The sequence below is a fragment of the Oncorhynchus gorbuscha genome, linkage group LG02, assembly GCF_021184085.1.
Source record: "Oncorhynchus gorbuscha isolate QuinsamMale2020 ecotype Even-year linkage group LG02, OgorEven_v1.0, whole genome shotgun sequence".
NCBI classification, from domain to species: domain Eukaryota; kingdom Metazoa; phylum Chordata; class Actinopteri; order Salmoniformes; family Salmonidae; genus Oncorhynchus; species Oncorhynchus gorbuscha.
The window spans coordinates 60,492,836-60,520,164 of NC_060174.1; the positions used below are offsets into that span (position 1 = coordinate 60,492,836).

At 43.0% G+C, this 27,329-nt stretch overlaps 1 long non-coding RNA gene across 1 annotated transcript in view; it reads left to right on the top strand.

Annotated features, from left to right (window-relative positions):
• The window catches only part of LOC124005687, a 72,021-nt gene that overhangs the window by 22,001 nt on the left and 22,691 nt on the right, over positions 1-27,329 (top strand). Inside the window, exon 2 of the long non-coding RNA XR_006833678.1 lies at positions 11,172-11,340. This is a non-coding gene — a long non-coding RNA (uncharacterized LOC124005687). The remainder of the gene's footprint in view (positions 1-11,171; positions 11,341-27,329) is intronic.

Genomic DNA, 27,329 nt, shown 5'->3' on the forward strand with positions numbered 1-27,329 from the left:
ATCCAGCTGTGTATGTAATATTTTGCATAAACCCTGTTTGTCTGCATCGAAGTAGAGGTCCTCGTACCTAGCATCGAGCTTGGTGGCGACACAGTAAAGAGAGAATGCCACCGAATTGCTTGTTCACAACCTGTGTCGGTAGTTCTGTTGAGCAGCCGTTTCATGGCCATGACAGAGGGTATCACGTCTGCTGCAGGCGCAGTCGATGAGATTATTTCTCCAGTCAGTTGTTAGAATGGAGCTAGCTAGTGTGTTCATGTTTAAAACATGTTCTCAAATGACATTGAAATGGCAGCAGCGGTATGACAACCAGCACATTCATGAGTATGAAATATGACTTTCCTCAGTACGAAATCCTCGATGACCCGCTGTGCTGTCAGACTCAGCATGCTCATGGGGCTGATATTGCTGGTCCAAATGTCAGTCGTGAAGCTAATAGCAGTGACGCTTTTACTGTGTATCTCCGGTAGGGAAAAATCTGAAAAATAGCGCACTTGGTTGTGTGTACTGGTGCTCGACCAGTCGGCAAAAGCCAACATCACCCACGACAGAGAACGGTTGATTTTCAAGGGCAATGAATTCCATTATCTTGGCATTAATGGATTTCGCCTTTGAGTTGTCTCTCTGAAATGTTCTTTCTCTTTCAAATGACTGCTCGACTTGTTGACTGCTCGATCCACGCAGCAGACATTGTGGGCTAGGTTAGAAATGCTATGTGGCACGTGTAGCGCAAAATTTTACGTGGCGTCATGTACCTACGTTTTTATATAGGTATGCACTTCAAGTTTCACATTGGTTTTGGCATTTTTTTTGTTTGTTGCTGATTTCGTCCGTTTCCGATATCGTGCATCCCTCATTTCTCTACCATAAGCTGCCTCCAACCTTGTTTTAGTGAATTTGGCAGTATATCCTGCCGGCCTCACAACCGCAGACCACATGTAACCACGTAAGCCCAGGACCTCCACATCCGGGCTTCTTCACCTGCGGGGATCGTCTGAGACCAGCCACCCAGACAGCTGATAAAACTGGAGTATTTCTGTCTGTAATAAAGCGCTTTTGTGGGAAAACATTCTGATTGCCTGGCTCCTCAGTAGGTGGGCCTATGCCCTCCCAGGCCCACCCATGGCTGTGCCCCTGCCCAGTTATTTGAAATCCACAGATCAGGGGCTAATACATTTTTTTTCTATTGTCTGATTTCCTGTAACTCAGTAAAATCGTTAGTTGTTGCATTTTATATTTTTCTTCGGTATAGATTGTCATTTTGCTCTGTTTTTACAGCTTTTGGGGGGAGATTTTTTGTTGTTGCAACCATAAAATTGCAGGATTTTTTTTTCTCCCTGACTTACTACCCCCCCCCAGAGCTCGGGGAAGTGTGTCTGCCTCGTGAAGCAGTGGCAGGTGTGCGAGACAACTTTACAAGCATCATACCAAATGTACCAGTGAATCACTGTGACATATGAAATACGAGTGATGGCGTAATCGCTACGTAAAAAGGTTATGTCGGTGTTTAAATTACGTTTAACGTGCAGTCATATTAAAGTCAAGATTGTTCAATAAGCAGCGTTCGATACGAGAGGGGATTGATTGTCTCTGCTATAACCAAGAAGCTTCATCTTACAAGCTAGCCACTTAGCTAGCAAGTTATACCAATTGCATAGCTGGAGCCCTGAGCTGGAGATTTATTTGGCACATCTTATCAGGTTTTCCCAAAGGGGTGCACGTTTTGGTTTTTGCTGTGTAGTGTTAAGGCAAACACCAAAACGTGCGTCCCGAGGACCGAGTTTGGGTAACACTGTCTTAGTTAACGTATGGTTATATTAGATAGCACAGCTTTATTAGTTTAGTGACAACCAAATGTAATTTGCTGAGTCATTTTTACCAAATGCGCTGTTGAAAATTGTGTTTTACCGGAGTAGACGCAACTCACTTCCAACTGCTGGTTGGGGTTTTCAATTATTCCGATTTTATTTAAATTGTTCAACATAAGAAGTAGTTTTGGTGGTTTTGCTTTACAGTCAGTGTACTTGGTAATTTTTTCATGAACAGGGTAATGTCAAGGGACGGCAATCATTTTTGCCAGCTGCGAACGGTCGCATTCATTCATTGGTCGGAGCGGGAAAATCTCTCCGTGAAACGGTTTAAACCATTCACTTTTGGTATGGGTAAAATCCAAAACCGCGTTATATTAATTGGCAAAATTCCATGCTAATTCTAAAGATTAATATTGACACATTAATAGTTGAAAAACCATTTTAATCTACAAAAATGCCAAGTTAATCAGTGGGTGATTTCAAATAAGTGGGGGGATTGTCCCCAACCCTAAGCTGATAAAGATGCTCAGTCTGCCCTATGGCTCAGCTCAGGTGGACACACACACAGAGAGAGAGAGAGGGCCACTCAGCTTAGAGAATTCATCTCAGCCAGATCCAGCTCCTGAGCTCCCATCAGCAGATATTAATGGAAAATGAATGTGTTCATGCAAAAAATGTGAGTATCGAACCGGCATCAATTGAGCCCAAATGGTTTTCCATATGTGCTTCATGCTTTATTTCTCCAACATGCCAATATTTAGAAGTCTGCTTTCTTGAGTATACATTCCCCCAGAGATACTATAGACACACATCAAAAGTCAAATGTATATTTTGTTTGTCCATTCTGTGAGACATTAATGACCATGACGCTGGAATCGTCCACATTATAATGCATGGTTTCAACTTTTTTTTGTACTTCTCACCTTAAGTGCATTTATCTGTTCAGGCTTTGTGTGTGCGTGCGTGTGAAAGAGAAAGAATGAGGGAAGAACATTTTTAATTAGTAGCCTATTGAATTATGATTCCTTCCACCTCCATTCCTTCCACGAAGGTGATTTGCGTTTATTGTCATGCAGGTCGGATTCTCTTGCCGTTTTCTTTTCCATATGCCTTGCTCGCTCGCTCACTCACTCACGCCACACCTTTCCTAAACAACATGCTTCCTTGCTGTGAATAGTGAGCCCATACAGTACGTCTTTCCATATGTACTGAAGGATTTAGGTTACCTCGTACAAAATAGGAAATCCTGTATAACTTTGACTATAAATAACCAACTTCGAAGTACACTATATATATTACACACACACACACGTATGTGGACACCCTTTCAAATTTGTGGATTTGGCTATTTCAGCCACACCCTTTGCTGATAGGTGTATACAATCGAGGACTCAGCCATGCAATCACCAGAGAGAAACGCAGTACAGGCCATTCAACTGCCTAAAGAGCTCAGTGACTTTCAACGTGGCACCGTCATAGGATGCCACCTTTCCAACAAGTCAGTTTGTCTAATTTCTGCCCTGCTAGAGCTGCCCCAGTCATCTGTACGTGCTGTTATTGTGAAGTTGAAACGTCTAGGAGCAACAGCGACTTACCCGCGATGTGGTAGGCCACACAAGCTCACAGAATGGTACTGCCGAGTGCTGCCGAGTTTCTTATTTGTTTCATAGATAAATGCCTCATCCTGAAACCAAGGACAAAACAATCAGACATTACCATCAGAGCTGGAGACAGATGGCATCAGCTGTGAGTTCTGACTGCTGTCCAGAGTGGTTTTGTTATTGTTGGCTGTTCCCCTTCTCTCACCTCCGAAGTGTTACGTTACTCTAAAAATGACAGATGCCAACCCAAAATAAAGGGGTCCTAGCCCTGAACAGCTGAAATAACCTTCGGCATGCTACCCGTACCCCCCCCCCCCTCTCTCCCCATGGAATATAAGTATGTTTTTAATCTGCTCACGCTCACTGTCATATGGCATGTTCGATGGAAAGTTGTCACTATGGGGAGGCATGCTGGCTGTCAGCAGGTCAGGCAGATGAGACCTTGTGGTCCCAGTAAATTGCCAGGGACGTGGACCATCCCATAATCTTTTCACTGGGACAAGCGTGGTCTTTGGCAAAGACTGTTTGTTCTAAGACTGGAGTTTTGAAGTGATGGATGTTATCATTTTAAATAGAACCCATCCCATATGGGTTTCTATCATAACAGGAAAATGCCACGTTTTACTTCAAAACCTGGTTTACAGATTGGGGTTTTTGGTTAATAATAATAATAATAATAATATATGCCATTTAGCAGACGCTTTTATCCAAAGCGACTTACAGTCATGTGTGCATACATTCTACGTATGGGTGGTCCCGGGAATCGAACCCACTACCCTGGCGTTACAAGCGCCATGCTCTACCAACTGAGCTACAGAAGGACCACCCAGTTAGCCCTTTCAAACCCTGTATTGTGATCTGCCCAGTAACCATTAACCACATGTCCAACACGAGTGTGTGTTGGTAGTGTTATGTAAGTGAGCAGTATTGTTCTAGAGCGAGAGGGCCATTAGCCAGCAGCGTCTGTGATTTTGCCATTAGTTTGTGCTAATTTAGTTAGAATTCTGATAAGAGACCCAATGGACTTGCATTTTTAGCGCCCCCTTGTGTGCTATGTAGGTAATACTGTAAATCCTGGGATGAGAGGACATGAACAATATGAAAATATGGATACCGCCCAAGCCTATTTAACAGAATTTTAAGGCAGAATTGCAATGTTGCAATGCTGTTAGTGGAAAATAAATACACCACATGACCAAAAATATGTGGACACCTGCTTGTCATTCCGAAATCATAAGCATTAATATGGAGTTGTTCCCCCCCTTTTCTTTTTTAACATGCTGAAACAGAAATGGGCCTTTCACAAACTTACCTCAAAGTTGTAAGCACAGATCGCCTAGAATGTCATTGAATGCTGTAGTGGTAAGATTTCCCTTCACTGGACCAAGGGGCCAAGCCCAAACCATGAAAAACAGACCCAGACCATTATTCCTCCTCCACCAAACTTTACAGCAGGCACTATATATTTGGGCAGGTAGCGCTCTCCTGGCTTCCGCCAAACCCAGATTCGTCCGTTGGACTGCCAGATAGTGAAGCATGATCCATCACTCCAGTGAACGCGTTTCCACTGCTCCAGAGTCCAATGGCGGCGAGCTTTACATCACTCCAGCCGACACTTGGCTTTGCGCATGGTGATCTTAGGAATGTGCTGCTGCTCGACCATGGAAACCCAATTCATGATGCTCCTGATGAACAGCTCTTGTGTTGACGTTGCCCCAGAGGCAGTTTGGAACTCGGTAGTGAATGTTGCAACCGAGGACAGATCATGTTTACGAGCTACGTGCTTCAGCACTCGGCAGTCCTGTTTTGTGTCTTAACACTTCACGGTTGGGCCGTTGTTGCTCCTAGAAATTTGACGTACTGACTTGTTGGAAAGGTGGCATCCTATGACGGTGCCACTTTGAAAGTCCCTGAACTCTTCAGCATGAGCCATTCTACTGCCGAAGTTTGTCTTTGGACATTGCATGTCTGTGTGCTTGATTTTTATACATCTGTCAGCAATGGGTGTGGCTGAAATAGCCAAATACACTCATTTGAAGGGGTGTCCACATACTTTTGTATATAGTTTACCATGCCCAGGTCATTCACTCGCCCGCAACTGTTCTCCAATCTGGCGGCATCAAATCAAATGTATTCATATAGCCCTTCGTACATCAGCTAATATCTCAAAGCGCTGTACAGAAACCCAGCCTAAAACCCCAAACAGCAAGCAATGCAGGTGTAGGAGCACGATGGCTAGGAAAAACTCCCTAGAAAGGCCAAAATCTAGGAAGGAACCTAGAGAGGAACCAGGCTATGTGGGGTGGCCAGTCTCTTCTGGCTGTGCCGGGTGGAGATTATAACAGAACATGGCCAAGATGTTCAAATGTTCATAAATGACCAGCATGGTCAAATAATAATAACCACAGGCAGAACAGTTGAAACTGGAGCAGCAGCACGGCCAGGTGGACTGGGGACAGCAAGGAGTCATCATGTCAGGTAGTCCTGAGGCATGGTCCTAGGGCTCAGGTCCTCCGAGAGAAAGAAAGAAAGAGAGAATTGGAGAGAGCATACTTAAATTCACACAGGACACCGGATAGGACAGGAGAAGTACTCCAGATAAACTGACCCTAGCCCCCCGACACAAACTACTGCAGCATAAATACTGGAGGCTGAGACAGGAGGGGTCAGGAGACACTGTGGCCCCATCCAATGACACCCCCGGACAGGGCCAAACAGGGAGGATATAACCCCACCCACTTTGCCAAAGCACAAATCATTGATAAGGCACACGCTCTGGCTGCTCTCCCGGTGGTACAATCTCTTTGTAGAAAAATGGGCAATATTTGGAGCCACAGATTCAAACAAGACCAAATGCCACATTTCCACAGGAGAAAGGGCGGCAGGTAGCCTTGTGGTTAGAGCGTTGGGCCAGTAACTGAAAGGATGCTAAATCGAATCCCCAAGCTGGCAAGGTAAAAATCTGTCTTTCTGTCCCTGTAGGTAGGTAGTTAACCCACTGCTCTCTCTCTTTCCATGAGACTGACGAGGTGAATCCAGGTGAAAGCTATGATCCCTTATTGATGTCAATTGTTAAATCCACTTCAAATCAGTGTAGATGAAGGGTAGGATAGGTTAAAGAAGGATTTTTAAGCCTCGAGACAGCGTTCAACACCATAGTGCCCTCAAAGCTCATCACTAAGCTAAGGTTCCTGGGACTAAACACCTCCCTCTGCAACTGGATCCTGGACATCCTGATGGGCCGCCCCCTAGGTGGTAAAAGTCGGTAAAAACACGTCCACCACACTGATCCTCAACACGGGGGGTGTGTGTGTGTGTGTGCTCAGTCCCCTCCACTACTCCCTGTTCACTCATGACTGCACGACTACAACACCATCATTAAGTTTGATGACACAACACTGGTAGGCCTGATCACCAACAACGATGAGACAGCATGTAGGGAGGAGGTCAGAGACCTGGCTGTGTGGTACCAGGACAACAACCTTTCCCTCAACGTGATCAAGACATGGTTGTGGACTTCAGTAAAAGGAGGACCGAGCATGCCCCCATTCTTATCGACGGGGCTGCAGTTGCGGAGAGTAAAAGCTTCAAGTTCCTTGGTTCCCACATCACCAACAAAATATCATGGTCCAAGCACACCAAGAAGAGGGCGCGACAAAACCTATTCTCTCTCAGGAGGCTGAAAAGATTTGACATGGGTCATCAGATCCTCAAAAGGTTCTACAACTGCACCATCAAGTGAATCCTGACTGGTTGCATCACTGCCTGGTATGGCAACTGCTTGGCCTCCGACCGCACTACAGAGGGTAGTGCGTACGGCCCAGTACATCACTGGGGCCAAGCTTCCCGCCATCCAGGACCTCTATACAAGGCCCTAAAAACTGTTAGTTATAGACTGTTCTCTCTGCTACCGCACGGCAAGTGGTTTCAGAGCGCCAAGTCTAGGTCCAAAGGGCCACAGGAGATGCTAGAGCGTGATGGGACAAGGACATCCCTGCCGGCCAAACCCTCCCCTAACCCGGATGCTGCTGGGACAATTATGCGCTGCCCCGTAGGTCTCCCGGTCGCAGCCGGCTGCGACCGAGCCTGGACTCAAAACAGGATCTCTAGCTACCAACTGCGATGCAGTGTCTCAGACCACTGCGATGCAGTGTCTCAGACCACTGTGCCACTCGGGAGGCCCCTTCTCAAAGCATTGTTGGTTAAAACCTCTTAGAGCCGCCCCCCCTACTTTTTTTCAATTTCCACCTGAAGACATACCCAAATCTAACTGCCTGTAGCTCAGGCTCAGAACCAAGGATATGCATGTTCTTTATTTCATTTGAAAGAAAACACTCTGAAGTTTGTGTAAATGTGAATTGAATGTAGGAGAATGTAACACAATAGATCTGGTTTAGATGATACAATGAAAAAACGTATGTTTTTTTATTGTATTATCTTTGAAACATTCAGATAGGATGATGGGGACAATTCCAGTGAAAAACATAAGAGGGCAACAGTACTTGTGCAAAGTTTCAGAATGATAACTTCCAAAATGAGTGTGCTACATGACATTTATCATGAAGTCACCCAGGTGTCCCACACAAGTAGCCCAAATGTACCCAAGTGGCCAAATTGGTGATGTTGTACATTTTGAATGGAATAACTATATACAAAATACCAAAGTTATATTCTATTCATAGTTGAAGTGTACCTATGATGAAAATGACAGGCCTCATCTTTTTAAGTGGGAGAACTTGCACAATTGGTGGCTGACTAAATACTTTTTTTGCCCCACTGTATATACATTTACAAAATAACACTTTCAATATTTGGAAGACCCTCCAGTCCCCTACACAATATTGTGCTGCTGATGCCAGGTGCCATTAGCAGTCTCTTTCTGCTGTAAAGCAGAGGGTCATCAAGCATGTGGTACAGGTGATGAGGGACTTCATTTTGCAATTAACACAGCGACGCCTCCATGCTGTGCTCTTTTGGCCCTGAGGCACATCCATGCCTGCAGCAATAAATTTGGGCAGATGAACACCACTTGTAGCAGGAGCTGGATGAACCAGCTTCAGTGGGGGATGGACACCTTGGCACTATGGGCTCCCATTCGGAGTCAGTGTCACTGTGAAAGAAAATGTTCAGTTAATAGTTTCACATGAGCCCTGTATAATAAACAGATATATATAGAGCACAGGGAACATAAGGTTGAATATATTATTATAGACCTGCTAGATCTACTGTCTATTTTATATTATGACATTTCAGCTAGATCTACTGTCTATTTTATATTATGACATTTCAGCTAGATCTACTGTCTTTATTATATTACAACAGACCAGCTGTATCTACTGTCACCATTTCACTTTCGCCATTGTTGTGGGCCTGCCCTCCCCTCCCCTCAACAGCCTCAAATAGGCTATTTCATTTCACAAATAATATTTTATATGATTAATTTCAAACAACTGCATTGGCATGAGAAACTTAACAGTCCAAAACGATGTCCTCTACCCAAAGGACAACCAGCGAACTTGACACAACTGTGGTAGTCATTGGAGTCAACATGGGCCATTATCCCTGTGGAACGCTTCCGACACCTTGAAGAGTCCATGCCCAGACGAATTTAGGTTATTCTAAGCTCGAAAGGGGGGAGATGCAACTCCATGTTATTAAGGTGTTCTTAATGTTTTGTACACTTGGTGTATATGTTGAGGTAATATCAGATTGATTGGTTCCAGCAAACTACTAGCTAGCACTATCAGACCACTACTTATGACAGAACTTTGACCCTTTTGATATGGCTGTGGGAGTCCACTGAAAACTTCAGAAACGTCTTGGTTTTTGGGGCGAGGCTGAAACCATGATTTGGTCTTGCAGTAAAGTGCATTATCCCCATGATTCCTTTAATGAACGTGTCTGCCCTGCCCCTGAGCCTGTTTCGCTGGGGCCTGCTGCTGTGAGGGAGCAATCTGCTTGATGTGCACTCTAGAGAGAGTGATTCTATAACATTTCAAAATCCAATTGCGGGAAATGCACGTCTTTTGGAAGACACTGTTCTCAGTTTTCTATGGGTATATACTTTTCTATTTGTAATTTATTCATATTGTTCGCCTCAATGGCAACTATTTTTAAAACCAAGATATTTGACACTGCTTTAAGATACGAAATGCGCAATTGCACATCGGCCATTGCGATTGTACGTTGACCATTAAATGTACTGTTACATTCAATTAAGACATGATTACTAGCAGTGGGTGTTATATTTAGTGTTAGCGATCTAGCTAATGTATTTCGAGTTTTCACTTCCTCGTGGTGAATTGGCCACAAAATAACTTTGCGTATGATATTACTGCACATAAAGATGTATGCAAATTCATCACTATTGAACAACAAAATCTAGAAAATTCTGGAGACCTATTTCAACAGTCAAATATAAAGCAATGCCCTATTGTCAACCCACAATTCATGGCAACCACTGGATTCGGTTGCACATCAAAATATGTTGAGTCATGCATGTTGGATGAAATGGCTTATTTCATGAATAGCCTACGGTCTCAATCTTACACAATCTAAAGCACTGTGAATTACTTTGTAAGGTGAACGATCACAAATGTTTTCTATTGTGTGACGCCGTGGAAAAAAAGTTGGTGTGACCAAATCGTGGGCTGGTGCCACCAACTGAAAGTTCATGACACGAGGGGAAAATGTTAGTCTGGAGCCTGTCAATAAGTTTTGTGGGGAGGACTAGGCTGTGTATGTTTGTGCACATGGAACTCCGTGATTTATGTTTACTATAGGTTGCTGAGGCAATAAAAATGTGACTCATTAAATGTCATTTAGTTTACTAAAATGGCCAACTTTCTTTCATCATTTTGACACTAACTAGACTAAATCATTAGTCACATTTTTGTTCGTTGAATAAGACATTTTTTTTTTTGTCAAAATGACTAAGATTAGACAATCTTTAAAAAAAATGTAAGCGCCAAAATTAACACTGCTTTATACCCGATTCCGCTTTCATTCTTGTTATTGCACTGGTATATGCACAGAAGACGGAGCGATTTGAGTAGACCCAATTGTAATCCGACGGCTGCTGCAACTGCTGTTTATAATGGTACTCTTTCCTCTATCTTAAGGGGGGTTTAGGTAATTGAACCGTAGAGAACACTATATCAGCAGGGTTGATTTGCAGGAAGCTGTACAGTGTTAATATTGACAATGATAATCACTTTGGTATATACCAGTGCAATCAAATGTGTTATTCAATTGTTTTGAATGTACGTCCGCTTGATAAATATTTTTCATGAAAGCGACAACAATATAGTTACATCTGATATAAGCTATGCCATGTTGTCCCCACCCACATAACTGTTGATGTGTAACCCCTCCTGTGTCATAATGTGTCCAATTTGTAAGTCGCTCTGGATAAGAGCGTCTGCTAAATGACTTAAATGTAAATGTAAATGTAAATGTAAATAATGATCTGCAATGGAGCTTTTTTCCCACTACTCTTGTTGCTCTGTGTCCTCCATACAGCCTCTTCTCATGCGTAGGCTACATGCTTTGCAAGGGCGGTCCTCTGTAGCTCAGTTCGGTAGAGCAGGGCACTTGCAATGCCAGGATAGTGGGATTGATTCCCGGGACAAAAAAAGAAGAACCATGCATCACTTTAAGTCGCTTTTGATGAAAGTGTCTGCTAAATGGCTTATATTATTATTGTTTGTATATTACATCTCATTTAATGAATGTCTTCTCCTTGTGTTTTTCCTCTTAGTGCCTGACTGTGGTGTGTCCCAGAGGAACATTAGTCCACATCACCAAGGTCCCCTGACTTGACTTGAAGCGTGTTTTTATATCTGATGCTCTTCCAGAAGACAGAGTACCACTGCACCGTGGCTGGGGACTTCTAGGGAAGATACATCCACTCCACTGTTTGGAAAAGGGTAAGAACTTTCATCCTGACTAGCGTCCTGTCCAGGGGGTGGTAGGCTACATCAAGCTCCCTCACTCTACATAAACAGGAGAGAGGGTCCTGCCCTATGGGCCACTCTGGTCTCAGACGAGGCTTAGTTTCATCCTGAGATCAGTTCAATGGGAATGAGGGTGTCATCATGGAGAAACTAATGGACTAAGGGATTTTTGTACAATGAGTACATGGTGTGTTCCTAAGTAGAAATGTAGAAGCATGCAAATCTAGGACAACGATGACTAAATGTTTTGTGAATTAAAGTTTTGGGGAATGATCCATGCTCAATCAAGCACAATCATTAGGTGAGACCAATATACTATCACTTGATAGTATATAATGAATGATGCCCAGCATAAGAAACAATGCCTTTTTTTTGCGACTTGTACAAATCATACTCGCACACCTCATGTAGCCTAGCCCATAGGCATATATGTTTTGATTAGGTTAGTATCACAACTAAAGTGGTCAAATTGCTTAATTTTAAGAAGTTCTTTATCCACGTTACGCTTTTTGCCATAAAATGCACCTTTATATTAAAAGCATTACATGCATAATTGCATTTGCGGTTACTTTTGATATGGGTGTTTTCCCCTAATGGAACATTTGCTCTTATAGCCTATAACCATTCACAATTTGACAAGCACTTGATAATGCCTTGAATTTCAAGCCAGCATCCCCCTTGTGGCCGTAATGCACCCTAAAAAAAAACATGCCTTTTGCGTCCAGGAGAGTTGCATTGTGCCCTACTCCCTGAGTGTGCTGCACAATCCGAAGCGTCTCTCACTCACACGGCTCTCACTCACACGGCTCTCTATCACGTGATCGGGTCTCCCTCACAGGCTACAAGTGAAGACCGACACATCGGGGACACAACTACGTGCGTCCTTATCCAATTCCGAGGTGCATATTGAAGATATTGGATGCACTGTTCACATTAACCTTTTGTCAGCCAACAAGATGAGTAGGCCTAACAAACAGCAAAAATCTACTATCCCCCATAGTACAAAAGTCGACCTATTCTGTGCGAGAAATACATTTTCCAAACAGCCTGGGATGCGATAGATCCCAAATGAATACAACCACTAGCATAAAAAAAACTACATTTTGATGCAATGTGGCTGATGCTACAGATCAGATCTTTTAGCTTAAAATATTGATGAACCTTTAGGTTATTTCTTCACATTATAAGCGCAGCAATGAGCACATGGTTATAGGCTATAAGAGCAAATGTTCCATTAGGGGAAAACACCATTATCAAAAGTAACCGCAAATGCAATTATGCATGTAATGGTTTTATTATAAAGGTGCATTTTATGGTGAAAAGCGTAATGTGGATAAAGAACTTCTTAAAATTAAGCAATTTGACCACTTTAGCTGTGATGCTAACCTAATCAAAACATATATGCCTATGGGCTAGGCTACATGAGGTGTGCGAGTATAATTTGTTCAAGTCGCAAAAAAAAGGCATTGTTTCTTATGCTGGGCATCATTCATTATATACTATCAAGTGATAGCCTATCAATTGTGAATGATATACTAATATTGTCACCCATCAGACTATTCTTGATTCAATCTTTACGTATACTAAATAATATATGTGTGACATTTGTTATGATTTTTAATGGACTGTTATCATGCACCTGTATCGAAACAACAGGGGCAGCGGGAAAAAATACATGTCATCTATGCATGTAAATAGCAAATGGAGGACGCTTTTACCGTGGTTGATTTTCATGCCCTCCAGGTAGACTATACTCCTGTTGTAAATATAAGAAATGTGCTTAATATTAGTACATAAAAAAAAATAATAATATAGTAGGCCTAGCCTATAGAAAGCTGATTACATCCTCCCCTATTTAGTAGAGGCCATCGCTCTGTTTTCTCCCACAATTGCATAGCCTTTAGAAATGTTGCGCAACATGAGCTCATGGGCTCTCATGAAGCGTTTGATTCGAATTTTGCATACATTTGCATATAATTATTATTCGGGACAAGGCATAGATTTTTTTTTAGGGGCTATTACGGCCTCGCAAGGGGACATTGATGGACATGGCCGTCGATGCCGCTGGGAAATTCAAGGCCTGTTATATTCAAGGCCTCTTTTCAGCATAATCCATTTGCTTTCCAACCTGTTTCCCCTGCGATTGTATTTGAAATATTGTGAAATGCCTGTTTTGAGTTCACTGACAGATTTGATGCACATTCCCATCTGTAGCCATACCTTGTGATTGAGCTACACACAATCCAAGGCCATTTTTTGAAAAATAAGTTATTGATATACTGTGGCTAAATTATAGTTCTACTCCTAGTGTAGTATTCTGAACTCTTTAATTTATTTCTGAACAGACCATAATAATTCTATAACTTTGGCAAATGTATTTAAATTTATCCGGGGTGCTGTGGCATCTCCGGCACGCTTCCCACGGTTATGATTCTATAAGGAAATAAATGAAGAAGTGCAACGCTGGTGAGGTGACAGTTTCAGGCTCATGTCTGTCATACCATACAGGGGGGGAGCGAGATCATAGAAAGTGAATCTCATTCTAGTTCTGTTAGATACAAGCACGCTTCTCTCTCTCTCTCTCTCTCAAAACCACAATGTTGTGCCAACCATAAACTCGGGCCAGTCTAACGCAAAACAATTCTAAGAATATCAGGTTTTCACATTGTATTTTTTATGAGGCAGGAGAATTAAAGAGGATTTAACTCTGATTTCATTAGAATTGTTACATTGCAAACAAGTGAAAAAGAGTTTTCATGCTAAGAGAGGTACTGGATCCTGGCAAATGGGTTCCGGAACAAAACAATTCAAAATTGAGAGGAGCTGGATTCTGTTCCGGCAGGATCCAGCTCAAATGAAGCATTACGGCCAGCTATCTAAACTTTTAGTTATCATGGTCAACTTACCAATCAGGGGTGCCCTCATTTTATTTTTTTTATTTTTTTTTGTCCCTATCAGTCATATCATATTAAAAACGACAAGCATTTCTCTCCACCCTTTTAGCAAAATGTGTAGAATTTCAGAAAATATGCTGTAAAACTGCACATTTTTCTCTCGGCCCCATGGCAAAATGCATCAAATTGCATGAAATTAAATTAAACTGCAAAATGTAAATGTGTAGAATTGCAGGAAGTTCACTCTAAAAATTCACATTTTCCTTGGGGCCCCCCAAAAGGCTAGGGCTGTCACTGACTGCATGTGTGGGTATGGATGTGGATATGCAGACCCGTGAGCAATTGCCCCCCCCCCCCCCCCCCCCCCCCCGCCCATGATTTTATTTTCGTGGCCTTCACCCCTATCACTTGTTGTCCATCCATGATCTAGCTGCTTTGAGTTTATTAGTTCTCATAGAGAAGTTTATTTAATCGTAGCCTGTTGTTGGGTTGACGTTATTACCCAGTCTATTTATATCCTCTTAGGAACACAATTTCTAAATGTCTGGTGTTAACAAATACAAAGTTATTGTTGTACGACACCACAGGTAAGTTCTACGACTATTCATGTGTACTGCATTAATGAAAGAGATAAAATGTCTACCTCAACAACTTGAAATGTTCTTCACCTTCTATAGGGAAGTGATGGAGGAGGATGAATTATGAACTTTCATGAATAATTGAAAGCGATTGGCAGGTTTGAATAATTAATGTGAGAAAGGCATCTCCTGGAGCCGGTTGCTGTGCTGGGATTAACTCGTAACTCTGCCGGATCCTGCAAGGCTTCTTCAGGCTGGAGATTAGCCAGTCTGGACAGACATAACTTTGTCAGATGATGCATATTCAAGACCTCTTGATGTCCTTTTTGATCGTAATTGGACCAGTAACTCCGTAGAGGGCACAGGCAAAACTCACCTACTCCACCACAGAATAGCTGCAGACGGAGATGTGCTTAGTGGACTCGATCGAGTGCGGAGACTTGTTTTCCCAGTCATAACAACCTCTGAGGCCGTCACTATCACGATTGCACATGAATAATGAATGAGCAGTCTCAGAAAAAAACATATGCAAGCACACTACCGATACATGGGCTAAATGCATATCCAAACAGACATGGTGCACCTTCTACACTCTTTGTTTTCACTCATTCTTTCACCCAGACTGCAATCCATGAACATTTTAACGGCGATTCTTTGGACTTGGTACTGACGGCTGCTGTCTGTCTGGCTGTAGCCTGGCCGCCTCGCCTCAGTCCCTTTCCCTGACTCGGTACCTGTGGCTCTCGGGCCTCGTTCCAAAGCACCAGCCCAGAGCTTTGACCCCCAGGGGGGTACTTTAAAACACAAATGCTCACACAGGAGAAAAGATGCTGAGGACATCCACTAAACTGATGGGACCCAGGTGGCACTAAACTGCAGAGGGCAGTGTTCATACTGACAAGCCAGTCAGAAGGTTGGCATTTACGTGCAGAAAGGCTTGATAGAGCCGAGGAGACAGGAGATCAGCAGCAGCACTCTAGTGTGAGTTTTACTTGCCTTTGGCTTTACCCCTTAAAATGGGCCTATACTCACACAGAATACATAAACGCCTTGAGAGAAGAGTGGGAGCACATTGTGAAAACCATAAGTTTTTCTAGTGTTTTCCAATAACTATCCTAAATGTCCATGAATCATTGAACTGTCTTACACTATGGCTATTTGGTGTGTATCAGAATGTGTTGGGGAAATACTAATTTACTAAGCTAAGGACCCTTGGACTAAACACCTCCCTCTGCAACTGGATCCTGGACTTCCTGACGGGCTGCCCCCAGGTGGTACGGGTAGGTAACAGCACATCCGCCACTCTGATCCTCAACACGGCGGGCCCCTCACGCGAGCATTGCAAAATACATTTAGAGATTTAGATTATTCAATTATTTCACCCCCACTGCTCGCGCGTGGCAACGAGCCTCTGCGTTGCCAAGGGCTAAAATAGAAGGCAGTTCTCTTTCTGATGCAGATCGCACTGCAAGTCCTTCCTCTCCCATCTCCTCATTGGTTTATAGAAGCAGGTACTCGCATGCCATCTCCTCATTGGTTATACCCATGTGGGTGACTGAAAGACATGCGAGGTCAGTGGCGGTAATGCACCTAATTTATGAAAGTTGTCAATCGCAATATAAAGTCGAGAAGAAAAGGCCTGGAAGGATGAGAGACGACGAGAAACGATGACAGTAAAAGGTGGGCTGAGCATGCCCCCATTCTCATTGACGAGGCTGGAGGGGAGCAGGTTGAGAGCTTCAAGTTCCCTGACGTCCACATCAACAAACTAACATGGTCCAAGCACACCAAGACAGTTGTGAAGAGGGCACGACAAAACCACCTATTCCCCCTCAGGAGATTGAAAAGATTTGGCATGGGTCCTCAGATCCTCAGTTTTACAGCTGCACCATCGAGAGCATCCTGGTTAACTGCCTTGTTGGTTAAGGGCTGTATCTGGAGCATGTGCCAAATACAATTAGATTTGGAATAGGCATGACGGCTCTGACTTGGCACCGCCAGGCTCACTCTTGGATGGAGCTGTGTCCGTTTAAGTAGTGGGCTGGAGCTAAATCACAGCCATGCAACTTTGGCACATAATTAAAGAGAAGACAGTCAATCAATCGGGTCTCCTACAAAATATTAGCGTCTTTGACACTGGATGCAATGACACTTGGTTAGGGTTTTTTGAGATCAGCAGGGAGACAAATGACAAAAACGCCTTTAAGCAGGTTATTCTGAGCATCGCCAGCAGTCTGGTGTGGCGTTCTTTAGATCCATGCCCCCTCGACAGACCGCGAGCTGGCAGATGGTCTCTGTGCTGGGCGTGTGTGTGTGTGTTGCTCTGCTGTGCCCTCTACCTCACCCCAGATGGCCAGCCTTTGATGTCATCCCTGTTCTCCCTTGTTTGCCCTGATTGATCAATTGTGTTCTGAATGGCCTGGTTCTTCTGCAGGTAGGGTATGTGCTGCAGCACCTGTTACAATATGACCGCATGTCGTCCCCACCAGCCGTCCTTAAATTTGACCTGAATGTGTTCCACGAGAGGTTGCTTTGCTGCCCAAACATCAGAACTGGTTTAGCTGTTGTTAATGAGAGCACAGCAGAGCTCCCCAGTGGACAGACAGTGGTTGTAGCTTGTTGGGGAAAGGGTTGGCTACCCATTGGGAAGAGATGCAGGTATTGCTGAGTGATTTAGTGCTTTTTGAGGTCTGTTTCAGTTCAACTATTACAAAATAACCACAGACTTCGGTTTATTAAAAATAATTCATGGAACTCCTATGATGGTATTGACTGCATTACTGCTTATCACTTAACCATAGTTTATTCACATTACTTTAATAAAATATTAGTTGTATATATTACATTTGTTTTATTTGATGACTTTATTATTTAATTCCAAGTCATCTCATCTCTGTAGAGCTGCTGCCTATGCTATACGACAAAATCACAATTTTAGTAGTTCTTCAATACTTGCGATCACTTAGATCATGTATTTTCAGGCAGAGATATATTGCGAAGCAGTCAAGCAACTGCTCTCTCCCTCTCAATCACATGATCACCGAGTCTACAAAACATTAAGAACAACTTCCTAACATTGAGTGTGTCCCTCTTTGCCCTCAGAATAGGCTCAATTTGTCATGGCATGGACTCTACAAGGTATCAAGCGTTCCACAGGGATGCTGGCCCATGTTGACTCCAATGCTTCCCACAGTTGTCAATTTGACTGGATGGCCTTTGGGTGGTGGACCATTCTTGATTCACACGGGAAACTTCAAACTCAGAAGCGTTGCAGTTCTTGACACATACTGGTACGTCTGGCACCTACTACTATACCCCATTAAAAGGCTCTTAAATCCTTTATCTTGCCTACTCACCCTCTGAATGGCACACATACACAATCAATTTTTTCTCGTCCCAGTAATTTAGGTACTCCTAAATACAAATTCCAGGTCGCACAGCAAAATATTTAGCAACAAATATGAGTAAAATGGTCGCACTGTAGAGCCATGTCTGAGAGAGACTGCGCATTGAGCTCAGAGAGAAACCCTGAACGAAATGGAATTCAAATAATTGAACCAATGACGGTCAATTACTTGTTTATAAAATGAAAAATAAAATGTTCAATTGCTCAGCACTAAATGCAAGAAAGTGAGAATGAAAGGAGGGCCCTTTTCAGAGAGTGAGATGATGATGCTGCTGATTATTGGCCTAGTACCTGCTTGCTTCACCCTGAAAGGTAGTCTTCCACTTTGTTTCAGTGTGCATGCCTTTTCTTTTAGAATACACACAGACACACACACACACACACACACACACACACACACACAGACACTCCGACGGAGAGAGACAGACAATTCTACTTTTGCAAGGCCCTGCTTTTTATCACCAGCTCTTTGGGTTCCGTCTCTGTTCCCCGAGCATTAAGGCAGTCTTCACATCATTGAATATTTTATTGTACGCTCAGAGCCAAATACTGACACGTAAGAGATTAGTTCCATATCCGTAACGCACTCGGAGAAGAAAAAGCAGGAACACAAGTCCATGAACGTCGTCGGTTATGCTGTGAAAGAGGGAGGGAGAGAGAGAGAGAGTGGAAATGTTTCCATCGCCTCCCCTCCCTCCCTCCACCCCTACCCCCACGGCACTGCTCGAACAAGACCCCATCGCCATTCTCTTCAGCTGCTGTTCAACTCAATTATCTGAATGGCTGAGTACTAGCCTGTACCCTTTTAATAGTGGCATGTTGTGTTTAGAAATTCTCTGCAAGCTGGCAATTACAATGGCGGGGGAAGAGGGGGCCACATTAAACTACCCCCCTCCCTCACCTGCCTTCCTCTGCACCAAGCCAAATTAAATAGTATAGGTGACTCTTTCACTCTCACCTCCTTTCTCTTGCTCTCCCTTTCCCCTTTCAAGCTCCCTCTATACTCTTGCTCGGAGTCAAGCTTCTATTCTCCTTTTTATTTAGTTTTGGTTGTATTTTATATGTCTGGTATTATTTTTACAGAACGATGTGCATATGGTAGTTTATGTAAGATATTTTGTGTGGTAATCCTGCTTTAGTCACATATGCTCAAATTGGTGGCTCAAGCTGTCATGTCTGAACAATTGCTTGTTTTCTCTTAATTGTTTTTTAAATGTTTTATATATACAGTGGGGCAAACAAGTATTTAGTCAGCCACCAATTGTGCAAGTTCTTCCACTTAAAAAGATGAGAGGCCTGTAATTTTCATCATAGGTACACTTCAACTATGACAGACAAAATGAGAAGAAAAAAAACAGAAAATCACATTGAAGGATTTTTAATGAATTTATTTGCAAATTATGGTGGAAAATAAGTATTTGGTCAATAACAACAGTGAGGATCTCTGAATGATCCAATGTTGACCTAAATGACAATCCACTTGTGTGTAATCAAGTCTCCGTATAAATGCACCTGCACTGTGATAGTCTCAGAGGTCCGTTAAAAGCGCAGAGAGCATCATGAAGAACAAGGAACACACCAGGCAGGTCCGAGATACTGTTGTGAAGAAGTTTCAAGCCGGATTTGGATACAAAAAGATTTTCCAAGCTTTAAACATCACAAGGAGCACTGTGCAAGCGATAATATTGAAATGGAAGGAGTATCAGACCACTGCAAATCTACCAAGACCTGGCCGTCCCTCTAAACTTTCAGCTCATACAAGGAGAAGACTGATCAGAGATGTAGCCAAGAGGCCCATGATCACTCTGGATGAACTGCAGAGATCTACAGCTGAGGTGGGACACTGTCCATAGGACAACAATCAGTCGTATATTGCACAAATCTGGCCTTTATGGAAGAGTGGCAAGAAGAAAGCCATTTCTTAAAGATATCCATAAAAAGTGTCGTTTAAAGTTTGCCACAAGCCACCTGGGAGACACACCAAACATGTGGAAGAAGGTGCTCTGGTCAGATGAAACCAAAATGGAACTTTTTGGCAACAATGCAAAACGTTATGCTTGCCGTAAAAGCAACACAGCTCATCACCCTGAACACACCATCCCCACTGTCAAACATGGTGGTGGCAGCATCATGGTTTGGGCCTGCTTTTCTTCAGCAGGGACAGGGAAGATGGTTAAAATTGATGGGAAGATGGATGGAGCCAAATACAGGAACATTCTGGAAGAACCTGATGGAGTATGCAAAAGACCCGAGACTGGGACGGAGATTTGTCTTCCAACAAGACAATGATCCAAAACATAAAGCAAAATCTACAATGGAATGGTTCAAAAATAAACATATCCAGGTGTTAGAATGGCCAAGTCAAAGTCCAGACCTGAATCCAATTGAGAATCTGTGGAAAGAACTGAAAACTGCTGTTCACAAATGCTCTCCATCCAACCTCACTGAGCTCGAGCTGTTTTGCAAGGAGGAATAGGAAAAAATGTCAGTCTCTCGATGTGCAAAACTGATAGAGACATACCCCAAGCGACTTACAGCTGTAATCGCAGCAAAAGGTGGCGCTACAAAGTATTAACTTAAGGGGGCTGAATAATTTTGCACGCCCAATTTTTCAGTTTGATTTGTTAAAGAAGTTTGAAAAATCCAATAAATGTCATTCCACTTCATGATTGTGTCCCACCTGTTGATTCTTCCCAAAAAAATACAGTTTTATATCTTTATGTTTGAAGCCTGAAATGTGGCAAAAGGTCGCAAAGTTCAAGGGGGCCGAATACTTTTGCAAGGCACTGTATGTACCTGTTCTTTCAGGATGAAAATAGCAGTCATGTTATTTGTCTTTCTGCTGTTCCTGTAATACCAACAGATTGTGCTGTCGCGAGAGTATTGTTCACTTTCATAGAAATTAAAATCTCCCGACTTGGAAAAATATTAATGTTCATTGGGGCGGCAGGGTAGCCTAGTGGTTAGAGCGTTGGACTAGTAACCGAAAGGTTGTTGGATCGAATCCTCGTGCTGACAAGGTAAAAATCTGTCGTTCTGCCCCTGAACATGGCAGTTAACAGTGTTCCCCGGTAGGCCGTCATTGTAAATAAGAATATGTTTTTAACTGACTTGGTTAAATAAATAAAATATGTATCAAGGGATACAGACTGCGTTTTCCTTTTTAAAATGTTTTAAATTACTATTTCAATGCGTTTTTTACACCACTGGTGAAAGGGGATCGTGTAGTGGAAAAAATAATATTTTTAGGTTCTGAGGAAAATGCCCTCTTCCACTTAGTCTTCTCCCTGTGGTGTGCTCCAGTCAGCTACCTCTGAACATGCCTCACCCACCGAAGTGTTATTGCAGGCCCCCCTCCCTCCCCACCAGACTGGACTCCCTGTGCGTTTTTTGAGTCCTTCGCCCCACCCTTCGTCTCCTCTTCTCCCCAACTGGGACACCATTGGAGCAGGGGGAATGTGATGGCCTTAAAGTGGATGAACTTCAGGCTGAAATGACCCCATTTTAGTCAGATGCTGTTGCCATGATGCCAATTGCTCCCAAGTGCATTGACGCTCCGTTTCTCCAGTCGCAGCGCCTTGTCATCTTAGCCTTAACAGTGGTGTAACTTTGTATCCCCTGTGTAACTTGATAGTGAGGTCACACGGTACAGTCAAGGCCTCTAATCGCTGTGAGTATTTAACGCCACAGATATAATGCACGGAATGCCCTCTCCCTTTTCTTCCTTTGGATTGCTCTGGGAGCTGGCATTATTTTTCAATAGAATACATAGTGAAGAATGGGACTAAAAATGAAACAAAATAAAACCTCCATTGTGAAATGTACTGTGTCTGTCTGTAAAATGCATGTATAATCTGGAAGTAGAAGCCTAAGTAGTGTTGTTCATTAGTTTGCTCCAATTAGACGAGGAATGGTAGGGCTAGGGGAAAATATAATTTCAAAAGTTTGGACACCTACTCATTCAAGGGTTTACGTTGTAAAATAGTAGTGAAGACATCGAAACTATGAAATGACACATACGGAATCATGTAGTAACCAAAAAAGTGTTAAACAAATGAACATATATTTTAGATTTAAGATTCTTCAAAGTGGCCACCCTTTGCCTTGATGACAGCTTTGCACACTCTTCACATTCTCTCAACCAGCTTCATGATGTAGTCACCTGGGATGCATTTCAATTAACAGGTGTGCCTTGTTAAAAGTTCATTTGTGGAATTTCTTTCCTTAATATGTTTGAGCTAATCCGTTTCATGAGGAATGTTTTTCAATCAGTCTTGCAGGAGTTCAAACTTATGCTGAGCACTTGTTGGTGGCTTTTTCTTCACTTTGCTATCCAACTCATCCCAAGCCATCTCAATTGGGTTGAGGTCAGAGAATTGTGGAGGCCAGGTCATCTGATGCAACACTCAATCACTCTCCTTGGTTAAATAGCCCTTACACAGCATGGAGGTGTGTTTTGGGTCATTGTCCTGTTGGAAAACAAATGATCGTCCCACTAAGTGCAAACCAGATGGGATGGCGCATCGCTGCGAAGTGCTGTGGTAGCCATGCTGGTTAAATGTGCCTTGTTCTAAATAGATCACAGACAGTGTCACCAGCAAAGCACCATCACACCACCACCTCCATGTTTCACAATGGGAACCACACATGCGGAGATCATCCATTCACCTTCTCTGCGTCTCACAAAGACACATCGGTTCAAACCAAAACTCTAATTTTGACTCATCAGACCAAAGGACAGATTTCCACCGGTCTAATGTCCATTGCTAATTTTTCTTGGCCCAAGCAAGTCTCTTCTTATTGGTGTCCTTTTAGTAGTGGTTTATTTGCAAAAATTTGACCATTAAGACCTGATTCATACAGTCTCTTATGAACAGTTGATGTGTCTGTTACTTGAACTCTGAAGCATTTATTTGGGCTGCAATTGCTGAGGCTAGTAACTCTTATGGACCTGTCCTCTGCAGCAGAGGTACTCTGGGACTCCCTTTTCTGTTGTAGTACTCATGAGAGCCACTTTCATCATAGCGCTTGATGGTTTTTGCGACTGCACTTGAAGAAACTTTCAAAGTTCTTGACGTTTTCCACATTGACTGACCTTAATGTCTGAAAATAGTGATGGACTGTAATTTCTCTTTACTTATTTGCGCTGTTCTTGCCATGATATGGACTTGGTCTTTTACCAAATAGGGCTATCTTCTGTATACCACCCCTACCTTGTCACAACACAACTGATTGGCTCAAACGCATTAAGAAGGAAAGACCATTCCACATTAACTTCTTAACAAGGCACACTTGTTAATCGAAATGCATTCCAGGTGACTACCTCATGAAGCTGGTTGAGAGAATGCCAATAGTGTGTAAAGCTGGCATCAAGGCAAAGGGTGGCAACTTTGAAGAATCTCAAATATAAAATATGTTTTGTTTTGTTTTACACTTTGGATGCTACTTGATTCCATACGTGTTATTTCGTAGTGTTGATGTCTTCACTATTATTTAACAATGTAGAAAATTAGTTAAAAAAAAAAAAAAAAACCCTTGGAACTTTTGACTGGTACTGTATATTTTACAAAATAAATATGGGGGATTGGAAATTATGCAGACAACAACAACAACATTGATTGAAGCCACAATCTAGCTGCAATTTTCAAGCTGATCTACCCCCTAAAAAATAAAAATAAATACTTAGTTTGAAAAACCTAGGGCATGTTTAGTATCATGGTGGACACACAATCGGAGAGGAAATGGGGTTTAGTAGTATTCAGTATAACAGCACATTGCTGTTCTCCGTTAAGGGAAATAGACTGGTGACTACAAGTGGCTCTAATATGTCAATTCGCTCTGCGCCTACTGGCTAGGCAAGGTTTGCACATTCTGAATGACTCATAATTATTTCTTCAGGGTCGAAATATGTAGTAGCTATTGAGTTTTTGATCTGATCTGTCTAATTTGTTAGCCAATCTCAGTCATTTAAGATGAGGGACCCGGCAAAGTGGAAGATATTGGTTGTGGCGTGTTTGCTCATGGTTAGAGAGGAAGAGAAAAGGTGCGGCAGTCTCCCTGCGTTTCTGATTTGAGGAGCCAGCGAGTGAGTGTCATTGATCTGGATGTTTTTAAGATGCGTGCTGCAGCCCGAGCCATCCCTAGTGTTTCAGAACGGCATCGCTGATTCAAGAAGGCGTGCGATCACAAATCTCACTGCTGTCCATCTCCCGCTCAGAGTTCTGAGAAAGGGCTGACATGCAATCGACATGTTTCCGCTGTGCACCTTCAATCGACTCTTGCAGCCCTATTTTTTTCCTACTTTGTTCTTATTGACTGTGCTCCATTTTATAGTGAGAGTATATTTATTTTCGCCTCAGTTTGTTACAAAACAGTCTAGACTTGTTGCGGTTTGACTGAGCCAAAAGTCAAAGCCAGTAGTGTAAAGATTGGCCTAATGGATAGTTAAGGAAACACTCAATTTGCCCTTCCACCCCATGAGGCTTTGCCAGAGAGGGTTGGAGGTGAGAACCGAGTTATGGGAGAAACAACCCCCTCAACCACAGCCTTAAGAATGTATGGCATCTGGTATGTAATAAAGTACCGGTATGTCGTCTCCACAGGGAACCCTGCTAATGGATATGATAAATGGTTAGTGGTGAAGCCCATGCCTGTGGTTCTAAATGCACGGTCATGAGTTTCAAACAGGACACTGTGACTACAAGTGCCAGTGAGGATGAGCAAGTCCGCATGCTTCGACCATAGACTTAAACAATGGGCCCCGAAGGAGCTGTTTGGAGATGTTGATAACGCCCCTTTTCCGTCTTATTGTCCACTGTAAATTGAGATGCGCACCACTTATTTTTCAGCCATTTAAGATAACAAATGCAGCTGTATAGATCCCTCAAACTCAACTCTGGACCTCCAAAGCCAGTTCCGCTGCATTTAAAAAATGTAAAAAAAGATTCCCCTCTCATCGGGGACTGCTTTAGTCACGTAACACCAGGTGGGTTAAATTAATTATCAGGTAGGACAGAAAACCAGCAGGCTCCAGACCACGTCGGGTCAGAGTTGAATACTGCTGGTATAGACTACAGAGGAAGGTCATGTTTTTGCAAGTGGTTATGATCAGGGCTGTGTGAGTAGTGCGTACTATGGTGCCTTGTCTCTCTGAGTGTCAGTAAATGTCGTCAGGGCAGACAGGGTACAAACCACTTAGAGCAATACAGAGAAGAAAGCAGGTACGTATGCCAGCACTTGGCCTACCATCTGTTAGCTGGTGATTATTTAATTGCTTCTTAAGTCTGTGTTTGTTGAACCGATGCCACAGATGGGCCGATTCTAATAACCTCTCAACTCATCTTAATTAATCTGTGTTGCTTGTGCTTTTCAGCACAAATGGGTTTTCCACTGTTGCAAATCTACAGGCGCAGTGTGAGTGCTATTGGTGCTCAATGTGCCACTTTTTTACGGGGTGGCGGTGTGTGCGAGTGTGACGGCATTTTCAGAGACCTGAGCAGAGGTTTCAAGGAGGCCAAACTGTCATATATGTATCTCTATACAATGGTGGACTAAGAGTTGTCTGCAGTTGTTTGTTTCCCCCAGCTACATTTTTAAATGCATTTTTTACGTTACAGCCTTATTCTAAAATGGATGAAATGTTTTGCTCATTTATAAAAATAAATAAAAAACATATCATATTTACATAAGTATTCAGACCCTTTACTAAATACTTTGTTAAAGCGACTTTGGCAGGGATTACAACCTCGGTCTTCTTGGGCATGTCGCTACAAGCTTAGCACGTCTGTATTTGCAGTTTCTCCCATTCTTCTCTGCAGATCCTCTCGAGCACTGTCTGGTTGGGCGGAGAACGGCTATTTTCAGGTCACTCCAGAGATGTTAGATCTGCTTCAATTCTGGGCTCTGGCTGGGCCGCTCAGGGACATTCAGAGACTTGTCCCGAAGCCACTCCTGCATTGTCTTGACTGTGTGCTTAGGGTAGTTGTCCTGTTGGAAGGTGAACCTTCGCCTCAGACTGAGGTCCTGAGTGCTCTGGAGCACGTTTTCCTCCAATGATCTCTCTGTACTTTGCTCTATTCATCTTTCCCTCGATCCTGATTAGTCTCCCAGTCCCTGCCGCTGAAAAACATCCCCACGGCATGATGCTGCCACCACCATGCTTCACCCATGGTGCCGGGTTTCCTCCAGACCAAAGAGTTCAATCTTTGTTTCATCAGACCAGAGAATCTTGTTTCTCATGGTCAGAGTCATTTAGGTGCCTTTTGGTAAACTCCAAGCAGGCTGTCATGTGCCTTTTTACTGGGGAGTGGCTTCCATCTAGTCACTCTACCATAAAGGCCTGATTGGTGGAGTGCTGCAGAGATGGTTGTCCTTCTGGAAGGTTCTCCCATCTCCACAGAGGACCTCTAGAGGTCTTTTCAGAGTGACAATCAGGTTCTTGGTCACCTCCCTGACCAAGGCCCTTCTCCTCCGATTGCTCAGTTTGGCTGGGCGGTCAGCTCTAGGAAGAGTCTTGGTGTTTCCAAACTTCTTCCATTTAAGAATGATGGAGGCCACTGTGTTCTTGGGGACCTTCAATGATGCAGACATGTTTTGATACCCTTCTCTTGATCTGTGCCTCGACACAATCCTGTCTCGGAGCTCTACAGACAATTCGTTTGACCTCTTTGCTTGGTTTTTGTTCTGACATGCACTGTCAACTGTGGGACCTTGTATAGACAGGTGTTTGCCTTTCCAAATCATGTTCAATCAATTGCATTTACCACAGGTGTACTCCAATTGAGTTGTAGAAACATCTCAAGGATGATCAATGGAAACAGGATGCACCTGAGCTCAATTTCGAGTCTCATAGCAAAGGGTCTGAATACTTATGTAATTCAGGTATTTGTTTTTTGTTTGTAATACATTCGTCATTATGGGATATCGTGTGTAGATCGATGATTAAAAAAAAATGTAATCAATTGTAGAATAAGGCTGTAGCATTAACAAAATGTGGAAAAGGTCAATGGGTCTGAATACTTCCTGAATTCACTGTATGCACCAATGAAGGTGTAACAAAAGATTTCTCCTGTAAAAGATCAATGA